The sequence below is a fragment of the Nannospalax galili genome, unplaced genomic scaffold (genome assembly GCF_000622305.1).
Source record: "Nannospalax galili isolate Female #2095 unplaced genomic scaffold, S.galili_v1.0 scaffold543, whole genome shotgun sequence".
Lineage (NCBI taxonomy): Eukaryota > Metazoa > Chordata > Mammalia > Rodentia > Spalacidae > Nannospalax > Nannospalax galili.
In genome coordinates, this window is record NW_008352270.1 from 2,749,135 (window position 1) to 2,761,761 (window position 12,627).

Below are 12,627 nucleotides of genomic sequence, written 5' to 3' on the forward strand. Positions count from 1 at the left end.
TGATAGGGGATGAGTAAAGGAAGAAGAGGGAGAGGAGAATGGAAAGAGGGAGGGAGGGAGGTAGGGAGGGAAGGGAGAGGGAGAAGGAAAGAGAAGAGAGAGAGAGGAGGAGGGGGAGGGAGAGGGAGAGGGAGAGGGAGAGGGGAGAACCTCAGGGATGAGAAATATGTTTCTACAGCCCACTGAAGCTACCTGTTGAGGTTCAATTATAGGCTATGTTACTGATTAATATTGGACAAATTACTTTACTTTGTGTGCCTTAAGTTTCCTCATCTGTTAAAACAGAAATAACAGCAACACATAGTTCACAGGCTTGTGCTCAGGACATCATGAATTAATGTTCCAGCACTTGGATGACACCTGACCCTTGAGCAAGGGCTCTACTAGGTCTTTTCTGCCCTGAAGGAGTTTTTCCCCTTTCCTTTTTCCTTGGTGTCCAAGGAGAGTTCTTCCTTCCTGAAGAGCCACAGCATTGACCAGGCATCTGACGACACTTAGACTTGCTGGGCCTGGGAGATGCTGTGTTTTTATTTTCTGTTCAGTGTGCTTTGAAACAGCCCTGGATTCTCTCATCTGTATTTGTGGACTTATTCTTCCTTCCATGCCTCTGTTATTTGGGAAAGGCCAGGGTATAATTGCTGGTACCTTGTGCAAGTTCCGGTCTTTGAGAATGAAACCTACATCACAGCCTTCCCCTTGACTTTGCTCTGGCATCTCTCTTGACAATGCTTCACTGCATTTCACTGTTAGTGACTTTCCATAATGTTCTCCTAATACCCCACCTCCTGGTCCCAGAATGTGTTCTGTGTCCTACAAAGGTTTTAGAATTATAAAATTAAAGGTTCTTGGCCTCAAGGACCTCCCAGATATATTCTTCTGTTAATCTTCCAATTTCCTCTCCATCCACAAGAACCAACCTACTGATCTGTTGTCTTTTGATTGATTTTTACTTATGTGTATGACTATTTTGCCTACATGAATAGAAGTGTACCCATGCATGCAATATCCATGTAGGTAAGAAGAAAGTGTGGATCTCCGGGAAATGGAGTTACAGATGGTTGTTAACTGCCACGTGGGTGTCAGGAACTAAGCCTGGGTCCTTCGCAAGAGTAGCCAGTGCCTAATTTGTTGCCTTTTTTGCGTGGTACCTGGTGACTTTGCTTAAGTTGCAGGTGTTTATCATATCTTGATAACTCCATGCAGTTACAGTTAAGAAATTCATCTTGTGGCTCCAGCTCAGTGGTAGAGCACTGAGTACTCTGTCCCCAGCACATAAACCCCAAATAAAACAAAAATAAACATAATGTGTAACAAAATTTTTCTTTAAAATGTTTTCCAGCTCTTAAGGAATATTGGCCCACCATTGGAAGTCAAGTATTGTTCTCAGCCATGGAGAAAATGCCAAGAGAAAAGCAGATGATCCCAATGCTCTTGTAAAGCGTCATTTTAGGCGCAGGAACACTGATAAACAGGTGGCCATACAAGTAGGGCATTTGTATTGGGTGCTGTGGAGAAAAGGGAAGAAAGGGAGGTAGAGGAGGACACACGGGAGGAGAAGGGAGGTGTTATAGAGAGTAAGTTGTGAGGGCGACTGACCAGTGCTGTCTGAGATGTGTGCGTCCTCTGCAGTGATACTTGAAATGGTACTTAAAGAAAGGAAAGAATCAGCACCTGCATTAGGCGATAGGAGAGAAGGAACAGTGCATTCAGAGTCCATGGCAGAAAAAGCATGATAGATAATAGATGATAGATAGATGATAGATAGATAGATAGATAGATAGATAGATAGATAGATAGATAGATGATAGATAGATAGAGATAGACATCTAAAATTTTTATTTTATGGGTATGAGGGAATTGCCTACAAGCATGTAAGTACATCTGTGTCATGCAATGCCCGTGGAGATGAGAAGATGGTGTTGAAATCCCTGGAACTTGAGTTAGGGAGAGTTGTTAGCTGCCATGTGGGTGCTGGGAACTGAACCCTGGTCCTCTGTAAGAGCAGTCAGTGCTCTTAATTGCTGAGTCATATTTCCATCTCCAAGAGCATGATATTTAAGCCAGAGAAAGCATGCCCAGACCTAGGAGGTCAGCGGTGGAGCCCACAATTGTCAATATGGATATCTGTTGTATTAGACAGGCTGGTGGCCATTGTAAGGAGTCTGCATTTAGTGATGACTAACTTGTCCACATCTTGTACTACACATCAGACCCAATGACATAAGGGTTTTTCCTTCACCTTTTCAGGAAGATACTTTCTCCAGTGTTAAACACCACTGACTATACAAGATGTTGAAGAGGAAAGGGCAGAGAAACATAGGAAAGGATCACTTTATTTAATCATTTTTAAAAAATTTATTTTTGAGATGGGGTCTCACTAGGTAGCACCAGCTAGCCTCAAACTTGCAACCCTTCACCCCTACCTCCTGAGTTCTGGGATTACAGACATGGGCAACCAAGTCCTGCCTAGGAATCAAGTTTTAGACTCTTCACCAAAGGCTAGATAGAAATAGGAAAAAATAAATCTTTAGTTCTAGTGCGCCTATTTTTAAAATTGTGGTGGCTTTCGTCTGATCTGTTAAGCAGACAAAAATGGCCAGGGAACAGCAGTTTAAGCTCCTTTGAGTAACACTTTTAATTGCTTTAACATGAAGTATGGGTATCAGAAAGGGAAAAGTTAATCTGTTATAGACACATTCAAAATTCCAGACACAATTCATCAATTCTTTCACAGAAATAACAGCTTTTGCCTTGTCCCAAGATCTGAACTTAAATTAAAATACAGCCCTTGCAGCTAATTTTTTCCTGTTATGTGCTGAAAAATCAAAGTCCAAAGTTAACAAGTAAAACCTAGAGCAAGGGGTAACATAAATCCTTTTGATGAACTGGATCATAAATGACACTTTAGATAACTGTGTGTACAGTTTGTCAGCTTAGGCATTAAGGATCTTTGTCCCATTTTAAGAGAGTGCCAGTTTCTTCTAGAATATGGCCCAAACTGTTATTAACTAACTAATAGAAGAGTATTTAGACAATTAATGCACTCAGTTTTTAAGGTCTTCCCTTTTATTGTGTGCTTTCATTTTGTCTAATGCTTTGGTTCTGCTGTGTGTAACACTTCAAAAAGAAAAGACAGAGGAAATCTTCATCCTTAGGAAGGCCACATGAGACTGCTCACTCTTCCCACCAGGGTAAATGGAAGGAAGAGAGAGACCCTTTGATTTAGGAATAAGAACTTCCTCTCAGGTAGATTTAATTAAATATTGAGATGTTAAATGAGCATTTGTCACTGCACCCTTTAATTACTTTGAAAGCAATACAGTCTCCCGTGTTCATTTTCCAGATGAGGAAATTGAGAATCTCGATTTTTGAAATAATCTCTAGGACTATGTCCTTTTCAGCCTCCAGACTGGAAAAATCTCGTCTCACCTTTCCCTCAGTCTTGTGAGACTAATGTTCATTATGGGTCTTCCATGCCATGAGCCCAGAAGCACTGATATCCTCAAACTTCCAGAATAAAATCTTTTTTTTCCTAATACTTCCTTTTAGAATGAACTCTAAATAAAAATTTTTAAAAAAATACACCATACATTGCTCCTCCATATTTATATCCTCTGTATTTACATCAGAAATGAATTTTAATTTAAGAAGTACAGCAACTTGTATTTTGAGAACAAATTAGCCTCATTAGCGAGTCCAAAACGACACTCTTCCAGCAATCATTCTGAGAGTTTTCTTTAAATTACATTTAACTTTTCTTTGCCACCAAAATCCAATTCTCCCATGAAAATGCAACTCCTGGCCACCCACAGAGACACTATGGTAGGTCATCTGTCACATTGGCAGCATCTTTTGCAAACATCAAGAGCACCCAAAGGGATGGAAGAGTTCAACTGTTTGAGGCAAGCATTTGGGAGTGGAAAACATTAAAACCAAGATTTCATGTGGCCACCTCTGAGTGGAATTTTGTAGAGAAACCAACCTCCCAGGAGACTTCTGGCGTTTGATAAAAGAACAATTCCATTTCACTCTTCACTGTCAAAAAGCCATGGACGATGTCAGTCTAAGGACTTTGGGATGAAAAGGGCTGCAGCCATGGATTCTTATTTTACTGCCGTGACCTCCTATCACCCTCTCTCTCTCTCTTTTTAAAAAATATTTTATGCATTATTTTTATTTTATGTGTGTGCGTGTATTGCCTGCATGTAGGTAAGTGCACCCGTGTCGTGCAATGCCCACAGAGGACAGAAGAGGCTGTCAGATCCCCTGGAACTGGAGTTACGGACAGTTGTTAGCTGCCATGTGAGTGCTGGGATTTGAACCCGGGTCTTCTGCAAGAACAGACGGTGTTCTTAACTGCTGAGCCATCTCTCCAGCCCCTCTTAAAAGGACAATTTAATCACTGCCTTGGTTTATTCTCAAGAAGTGCCCCTTCTTGTCGATTTTAGTCTTCCATTTTAAACTCCACTACACCTTTTTTTTTAATGATAATTACACTTAAATAACAAATACCCTTAAATTCTTTGTGGGAGGATTTGGATTTGTTTTATTATTTTTAATTTTTTATTGGCATATATTAATTATATATACTAATGGGTTTCATGACATTTTCATACATGTATATAATGTAATTTAGTCATATTTACCCTCCATTGCCCTCTCTGTCTACCCCCCATTCTGCTGACTCTCTTCCTCCTTCTAAATAACCTTCATTCATATCTTCCTGTCTTTGTGTGTGTGTAACAATAATCTTAATTCAGGTTACCTACAGAAGCATGGGGAAGGCATTCACAATTTACCAGAAAATGCCTCCGTCTCCTCCAGAAACCACTAATTGCTTATAGGTCCTCAGAGATGGGTGGGCCCTTGTGAGTCCCTCCCTCCTCTGTGGGGGACCCAGTCTTGTGCAGGTAATCACAGCTGCTGAGAGTTCTGGAGTACAGTGGCCATGTCATGCCTGGGAGACAACATTCTATAGCATTCCACCTCTTCCTCCAGCTCATACATTCTTTCCATGTTCCCTCTCTTCTGCCATGTTCTGTGAACCATACTGGGGGTGATCTAGATGTCTCATTTAGGGCTGAATACTCAACAGTTACTTATTCTTAGCACCTTGACCAATTATTAGTCTCTGCAGTAACTGCCACCTTCAGCAAAAAGAAGCTCCTCTGACCAAAGCTGACACTCTGTGAGCACTTATCTATGATAAATATAAATATTTAGAAGGCAATTTAACAGGCACATCCACTTAGCCTTACAATAGCCTCCTATGGAGAGAGCTTCAAATCCTTTCAGAATATGGTTACCCCCATAACAGCTATGCCACTATTGCACCAGTAGGCTCATCTTGACTGGTAAGTCAGCCATATAGCACCCAGGGTCCACAACTGATTAAGACTGCTGATGACAGTTCTCCCCACAGTCTCTACAGCACCTTTCAGCACTATGAAAGGTAGCCAGTGGAAGAAGCTTCCAGCTCAGTTCCAGATTGATTTTTCTATGTCCTGTAATCAAAGCATGTAGTGTCTTCAGCAATAGAGTCTTACCATCTAGTTTTGGTTGGCAACCAGTAGCAGTGGCAATAGCCTGTATTGTTTTAGCAATGAACAACTCATAAGGAAGTAGCCCACCCCTGACACTCAGATTTTCACTTAATAACATTATAGTTTCTGGGAGCAGTTTTATCCAACTATGCGGGGCACCTCCAATCAAACCCTTTCTTAATTTTTTAAATTTTTAAGCCTTTATACATGTTTATGTTGTATGTGAAGCATGTTCTCCCTCATACCCCTCCCCTTCCTTTTCTCACCCCTCATCCTCCCCACTGGTCTCCTTTGTCCCTTAAACAACTTTACTTATATGTTTAGGTCAAATATCTCTCTATATGTATATAGAGAAATACGATTTTATGTATTTACATGAAATCTAGGAAATGAGTGAGAGAAAACATATGATATTTCTTTTTGATGTGATTGGCTTAATGTGATTATTCCAATCGCATCCATTTTCCTGAAAGTGACATGATTTCATTCTTCTTTATGCCTGAAAAAAAAAAACCCATATGTACATGTACCACATTTTTCTTATCATCATAGATGACCATTTATGTTAGTTCCATAATTTAACTATTGTGAATAGTCCTGCAAAAAATTGATGTGCAAGTATCTCTGTGATATGTGGATTTGTGAGACTTTGGGATGCTTTTCCATTTAAATGTACTGTTCTTGTGACTCTTTCAGGCCAAATCATAGTTCATGTTTCTCATAAATCAACCATTGCAGGCTAATTACTTTTGTTGTCGTATGCTGATTTCCCTCTAGTTCCTCTGTATTTACCTGCTCCCAAGACCTGGGTGCAATATTCCAAGGGTGTTTTTGCCAAATGCACTAAATTGCCCCACTTGTCCCTCACGATGTGGTGTTTTTATACCTACACCCCCAAAGCACATTGGCTTCTACGGCCTATTGCAAACATGTCTAATTTGTTGTCTTCTGTCCCCTAGGTCTCTTTGTTTTCTGGACTTTTCTTTCTTGCTGCTTACTTTTTAGTGTGTGTTTTCCCCTTGTCAAAGCACTGGGGTCATACCTGTCTGACTTCATTCTCACTTAACTTGATCCTTTCCATATTTTCAACCCCAGAAATCCCATATAGCACTTCTCTTTATTCACTGGTGTGTTTCCAGTGCTTTCTGATTTAATTTCATCTGGAAATCTAATTAACATGCTGTTTACTACTTTTTTCCCTCAGGTTATGAACGAAAATGCTCAGGAAGAAAAAAATAGCACTAACAGGGATTCTAGAGCCTTCCCAATGTCTCTCCTCCTGCGAGAGCTGCAGAAAGTGCAATTAACTTTCTTCAGCTCAAGGGATGGTTGTTTCAACCACTTTACACCATTTTGATGGACAGCTGTGTCTCTTCCCTAATCAGCCAATTTGGAGATAGAACAATTACAAAAGACAGCAATTATTGAATGCAGTCTGTCATCACAAAGATGAAGGTTGAGAAGGGAAAGAAGAAAGAAGAAATGGCCCAAATTTCTAGTTGGATGATAGAAAGATCTCAACTCTCTTGAGGGAGTATACGCATATAGGGGGACGCTGAAAAGCAGATTCCAAGATTCAGAGAGATGAAAACACAGGCTGGTTTTCTACCCCTTTTCCAGGCTTCTGCTAATCAAAGACCAATGGCTGGTTGCTTTTTGTGCATTTTGTTTTTCTTTAAAACTTCAGGAGTTTTGTTTTTGTTTTATTTAAATTACACTGTGATATTTAAACAGTTGTTCTTAAGGTGTTTTCTTTTATCTCTGATTTTTTTTGTTGTCATAGCTTAAATATATTTCATTTCATTTTTTAAAGTGAATGACTAGCAATATCTTTTTGATAATGATTACAAAACAGGGAACTGGCTTAGCAGTTAAGAGCACCGATTGCTCTTACAGAGAACCTGGGTTCAGTTCCCAGTACCCATATGGAGACTAACAACCATAACTCCAGTTCCAGGGGATTCAATGGCCTCTTCTAGCTTCTGTGGACACTGAACAACATGGGTGCACTTACATACATGAGGACAAAACATATACATAAATTAGAAGTAAGTTTAAAAATATTTACAAAACACAGAGCTTTGAAGAGTGTCCATTCCATTCTGTTCTTCAGCCTCAGTAATTCCATGTTCTTCCTCTGAATTCACTTAAGCAATTGTCTCAAAAACACCATTTACTAGGCTGGAGAGATGGCACAGCCATTAAAGGCTCAGGATCACAACCAAAAACATCATCTACTTTTGCTATACCCAATCTGGACTGCTAATCAATTAAAATATAATTTTTCCAAGTTTAATAAAAAGTTTGTACTTTTTTAAAAATTTGAGGATTTCATACAAGTGTACTTTGTCTGCGTCATCCCCCCAAGTCTCCTAACTCCTCCCATGCAGTCCCAATCATCCCTCTCAAATTCATAATCTCTCCTTTCTATATTTGCTTTTTTATTTTTTCATATGCTTATTTCCAAATAGAACAGAAAAATGGGTCAAATGTTCCATCCCCCCAAGTCTCCTAACTCCTCCCATGCAGTCCCAATCATCCCTCTCAAATTCATAATCTCTCCTTTCTATATTTGCTTTATTTTTTCATATGCTTATTTCCAAATAGAACAGAAAAATGGGTCAAATGTTCCAATTTATTGTACTGATTAAAGAGAATGCTCAATACTTTACAGAAATTATACTGGCTTTCTGGGCCAGGTGTGGTGGTACACACTTGCAATCCCAACACTCAGAAGACTAAAAAGGGTCCAAACTTTGAGGCTAGCCTGGGCAACAGTGAGATCCTGTCTCAAAAAAACAAAACAAAAACCCACCCACAAACACACAAAACCCCACACAAACCAACATTTTCTCAAATTATCAGACTGTCTGGGGTAAAGACATCATTTCTAAATGCCCAAAGATGAGCAGGAGCCAGTAGAAAACTAAGATGGAACTGTCAGTCTGAATATTTTTGTTTTTAAGACAACATCCTTCTATGTAGCTCAGGCTAGCTTGAAACTCATGATCTGGCCTTAACTCAGTCTCCCAAGTGCTGCATTTTTACAGACACATGCCACTATATTTGTCACTATGTGAGTCCAATTAGTGTTGCCTTATTTGATGTGTTCAGGGCTTAGGATTAAGGTCCCATCTCTGAAAAACTACTACAACTACAAACACCCAAGCAAACAAACAAAACTGGTTCTCCCTCCCTCAGCAGCGTTTTCTGTCTGTAGTTCTTCATCTAGGGGTAAGGACTTGTGACATTTTCTTTCACTCATGTTGGCAAATTGACTGGTGTGGTTTTTGCAGGTCTTGTGCAGGCAACTATATGGTTGAGGGTCCATGGGAGCTATACCCCTTGTTCTAGCCAGAAGAATACACAGCAGTTATCCAGTGAGCATAGTTTTTTATGGTTGGTTTAGGAAAACATCACCAATAAGCCAATGTGTATCTCCAGTTAAATATATGTAATTTTTTTTAAATACAGGAACAAGGAGAACCAGAAAGTCAATAACACATTCTAAAACTTGTGGAGCTTAGCAAAGAAATACCAATATAGGTTGTCTGACTATCAGGAAGGAGAAAGAAACAAGCCATAGGAAAAAGATGGTGGTCACTAAGAACCCCTTCATAGTTTACAGGAGAGTCACACTAGACGATCTTATGAACGTTTTACAAAAGTCTTGTACTTTGTATCTCTCCAACTTTTTCTATTCTTCTCAGAAACAAGGTAGAAAGAAATCCCAAATAAAGTTCCATCTTTCCTGTAAGGAGGGGAAAAAAGAAAAGAAAATAAATTTGTAGATGAAGATGTTCGAGGAAGACAAGAATTACAAAGGTAAGCCAATGCGTCCTCTACCAAGGAAACTGAAAACTGAAATTGATCCTGGGAAGCTTTTAATACCCAGCTTCTTGGGACCCTGCAGCAGGTGGAATGGGTTCAGACTGGAAGCTTCTATAGTGCCCAGGACAGACTCAGCTTCTGTTGGTCAAAGTAAAGTCAAACAAAATGGTAAGTCCAGATGGGACTGTGCGCTGAGCCTTGTGACTGCCCTTGTCTTCCATTGGTTGTGTGAACTTAAATGTGCTGCCTGGCCTCCCTCTCTCTCAGTTTCTCCTCTGTCAACTTGCTTTTTCCCATCGGGCTGAGGTAATGATCATATGAAATGACAAAAGAAACCTCAAGCTTCATATAGACACCAGATGTTTCATAATTAAGATTTCACAAAATGTTTAATGTTTTATTGACACTGAGATCATCTACAGTTACTATTAATCACCTCTAGAAAGAAAACATTCATTTTCACTCATTAATCCTGGTTTGGTGATATTAACACTTTCATTTTCAAACAAAGAAAGAGATAAGAACTTAAAATGTGAATGTGTTTGATGATATGGGGATATAGTTTGATGGTAGATTGTGTGCTTAGCGCTTGTGAGGCCCTGGGTTTGAGCCACAGCACCAAAATAATAATAGCAATACATCTAAAATTTAAAAAAAAATACTTCTTTTTACTTACTCAGCAAGAGTCTGTTTCAATCAAATTTGGTATGGTTTTTCCCACAGGATTTCAATGTTGAAATTGAAGTTTACATTTCAGAATTAGTCATTTAACTTATAAATATTTTGCCATATTTCCATTTCTTTTCCAGTTATCTGAAGCAAAAAGCAGGTCATGTAACAAGTCATTTTATAACTACTATACTGAAATGATCAAGCATTGGATAATCAAATGATGAATTGCTAAATAATGAATACACAGTGGTAGGTTCATTAAATTCATTTAGGCATGAGGATTCCTGAAATAACAGTACCAACAATTTGGAAAGAGGTTACATATCAACTTAATTTGTTGGAAAATATAACTGAAATCATATAGACTACAAATACTGAGTTCTACAATTGCTAACTGATCATTTACATCAATCTGCAAATGGCCTGAGCATTTGAACATGCAAATGATGTTATTATTATTACCATCTGGACTCAGTGAGTGATCTTAACTTCATTACAAGTGGGATAACAGGTAGTAAGTGCTCCATAAAGTGATGCAAGGAAATAAGTATCTGACCTCAGCCACCAAGTGTTCTTGTCTAATAATTACACCCAAACAGAATGAAGCCTAGAGAGCTACACAGCAGCTTACAGGAAGTACCTACAGCAATTTTCCTGCAGGAACTACTTGGGGTAGGGAACCAGGCTGTAAGAGTTACTTTTCTCATGACTGAGAAAAAATACCTGACAAAAGCAACTTAAGGGAAGCAGGATTTATTTTGGCTCATGGTTTGAGAGGGTACATTCCATCATGGTGGGGAAGGCATGGTGGCAGGAGCATGTGACTAATACTCGCAAATCAGTAGACTAGGAGGAAAAGAGAGCTCAAGCTGTCTGTAACCCATAAGCTCCACTCTTATGACCCTGTATCTGGTAGCTGAACCCTGTGTCCAAAAGATTCCACAGCCCACCAAACCAGCACCACCAGCTGGGTACTATTCTAGTCCATGATGAGCCCATGAGGGACATTTCACACTGTAACCATAATTCAGACTAAAAGCCTAAGGATAAATGACCTGATTTATTCAGTGAATCCATGAAATGAGAGTGAGAAAATAAACCTAAGAAACATAATCAGGGCCTTGTTTGGGTCCTGATGTTAACAAACCAACAGTATATTCACACTTCTGAGACAAGCCAGGAACTCTAGATTAGAAATTAGGTGAGTTGAAGAAACATTGTCTTGTTATCTTTTAGTTGTTGTAGTTTTAAAAATTGTCCTTCCTCATTAGAAATGAACATTGTAATCTTTCACAGTGAAATGGCATTTGGAGTTTGTTTTAAAATACTCCAGGGAAGGGGGAGAGAGAGAATGTGTAGATGCTAGGAGGAAAGATGAGGCAAAATTAGCAAAATGCTAGTAATTATTGACCCTAGGCAATGGGTCAAAAGCACCATCTACTTCTTCTGTATACTAAAAATGTCTTCACACTGAAGCATTTTTAAAAGAGTGAATGAGTCTACACCCCGTTTAACTGTTTATATACATCACACAACTATAAATACCTGCACAATAGTTTTGGAAAATAGGTGGCTGCTTAAATCTTGATTTGTTTGCAAGTTCTGAATAATAATAAACCACCATTAATAAGTTCAACTCCAAAATGCAACGAAACAATAGCCCTGTAACCCCAATTCCGAACTACTCTGGTTCTCATTAATAAATGAACAAAAACCCCTCTCCAGTTCTCTGAGCTTAAGGGAAGGTAGTGTTTCTGCAGAGTGGAGCAGGTGGGAGCCTGGTACTGTCAAGGTCAGTCACCTTGCCATTTTGTCCAAATTAGTGAGAGACATGGAGAATTACAGGAAGTATAAAGCACCAGTTACAGAAATGAAGACGTTTTCAGTTCTTCTTCTTTCCCTGTGAGCAGGAAAGCTAGGGAAGGCCCTCAGCCTTGCTCCTGTACAGTGTTAACTACAGCCCAGAACACTAGGCTCTGGAAGGTTCACTCAGATACACAGAAAAAAAAAGGCAATCAAATTATAAATAACATGATACATATCAGCTATATGTAACAGGGGAAAGAGTCTTAGAGTTCGGCCTAATGGCTCACACCTGTAATTCCAGCTCTTGAGATGCAAGAGGATCAGGGATTCAAGGTCATCCTCAGCTCCACAGTGAAGTTTAAGGCCAGCCTGGACTATATGAGACCCTGTCTCAAAAAAACATAATCATCTAATTTTTATCTATGTCGCCTTCTCCATTTGCAACAAGAGCAGGTCACCTCATACTTCATAGCTGTGTCATTGCATCTTTATACATGTGTGTATGTAGTGCTGGGGACGGAATCTTGGGCCTCAGGTATACTAGGCAAGATCTCTAACACTGGATGGCATCCCAGCCCCTATCACTGCATCTTGATCATCTAATAGCTTTCCATGGTGGAGCAAGAGAGGGAAAGTGTCACGTTCATACGAAGGACTCCAGAGGAACTCGGGCTGGGGATTAGGGAGCTGGGGCTGATGCACCTGGACAATTCAGGGAAGGTAGGAGATGATGTCTGAATGCTAATTTGCATTAAGTTTTGAGCTTAGCATATAT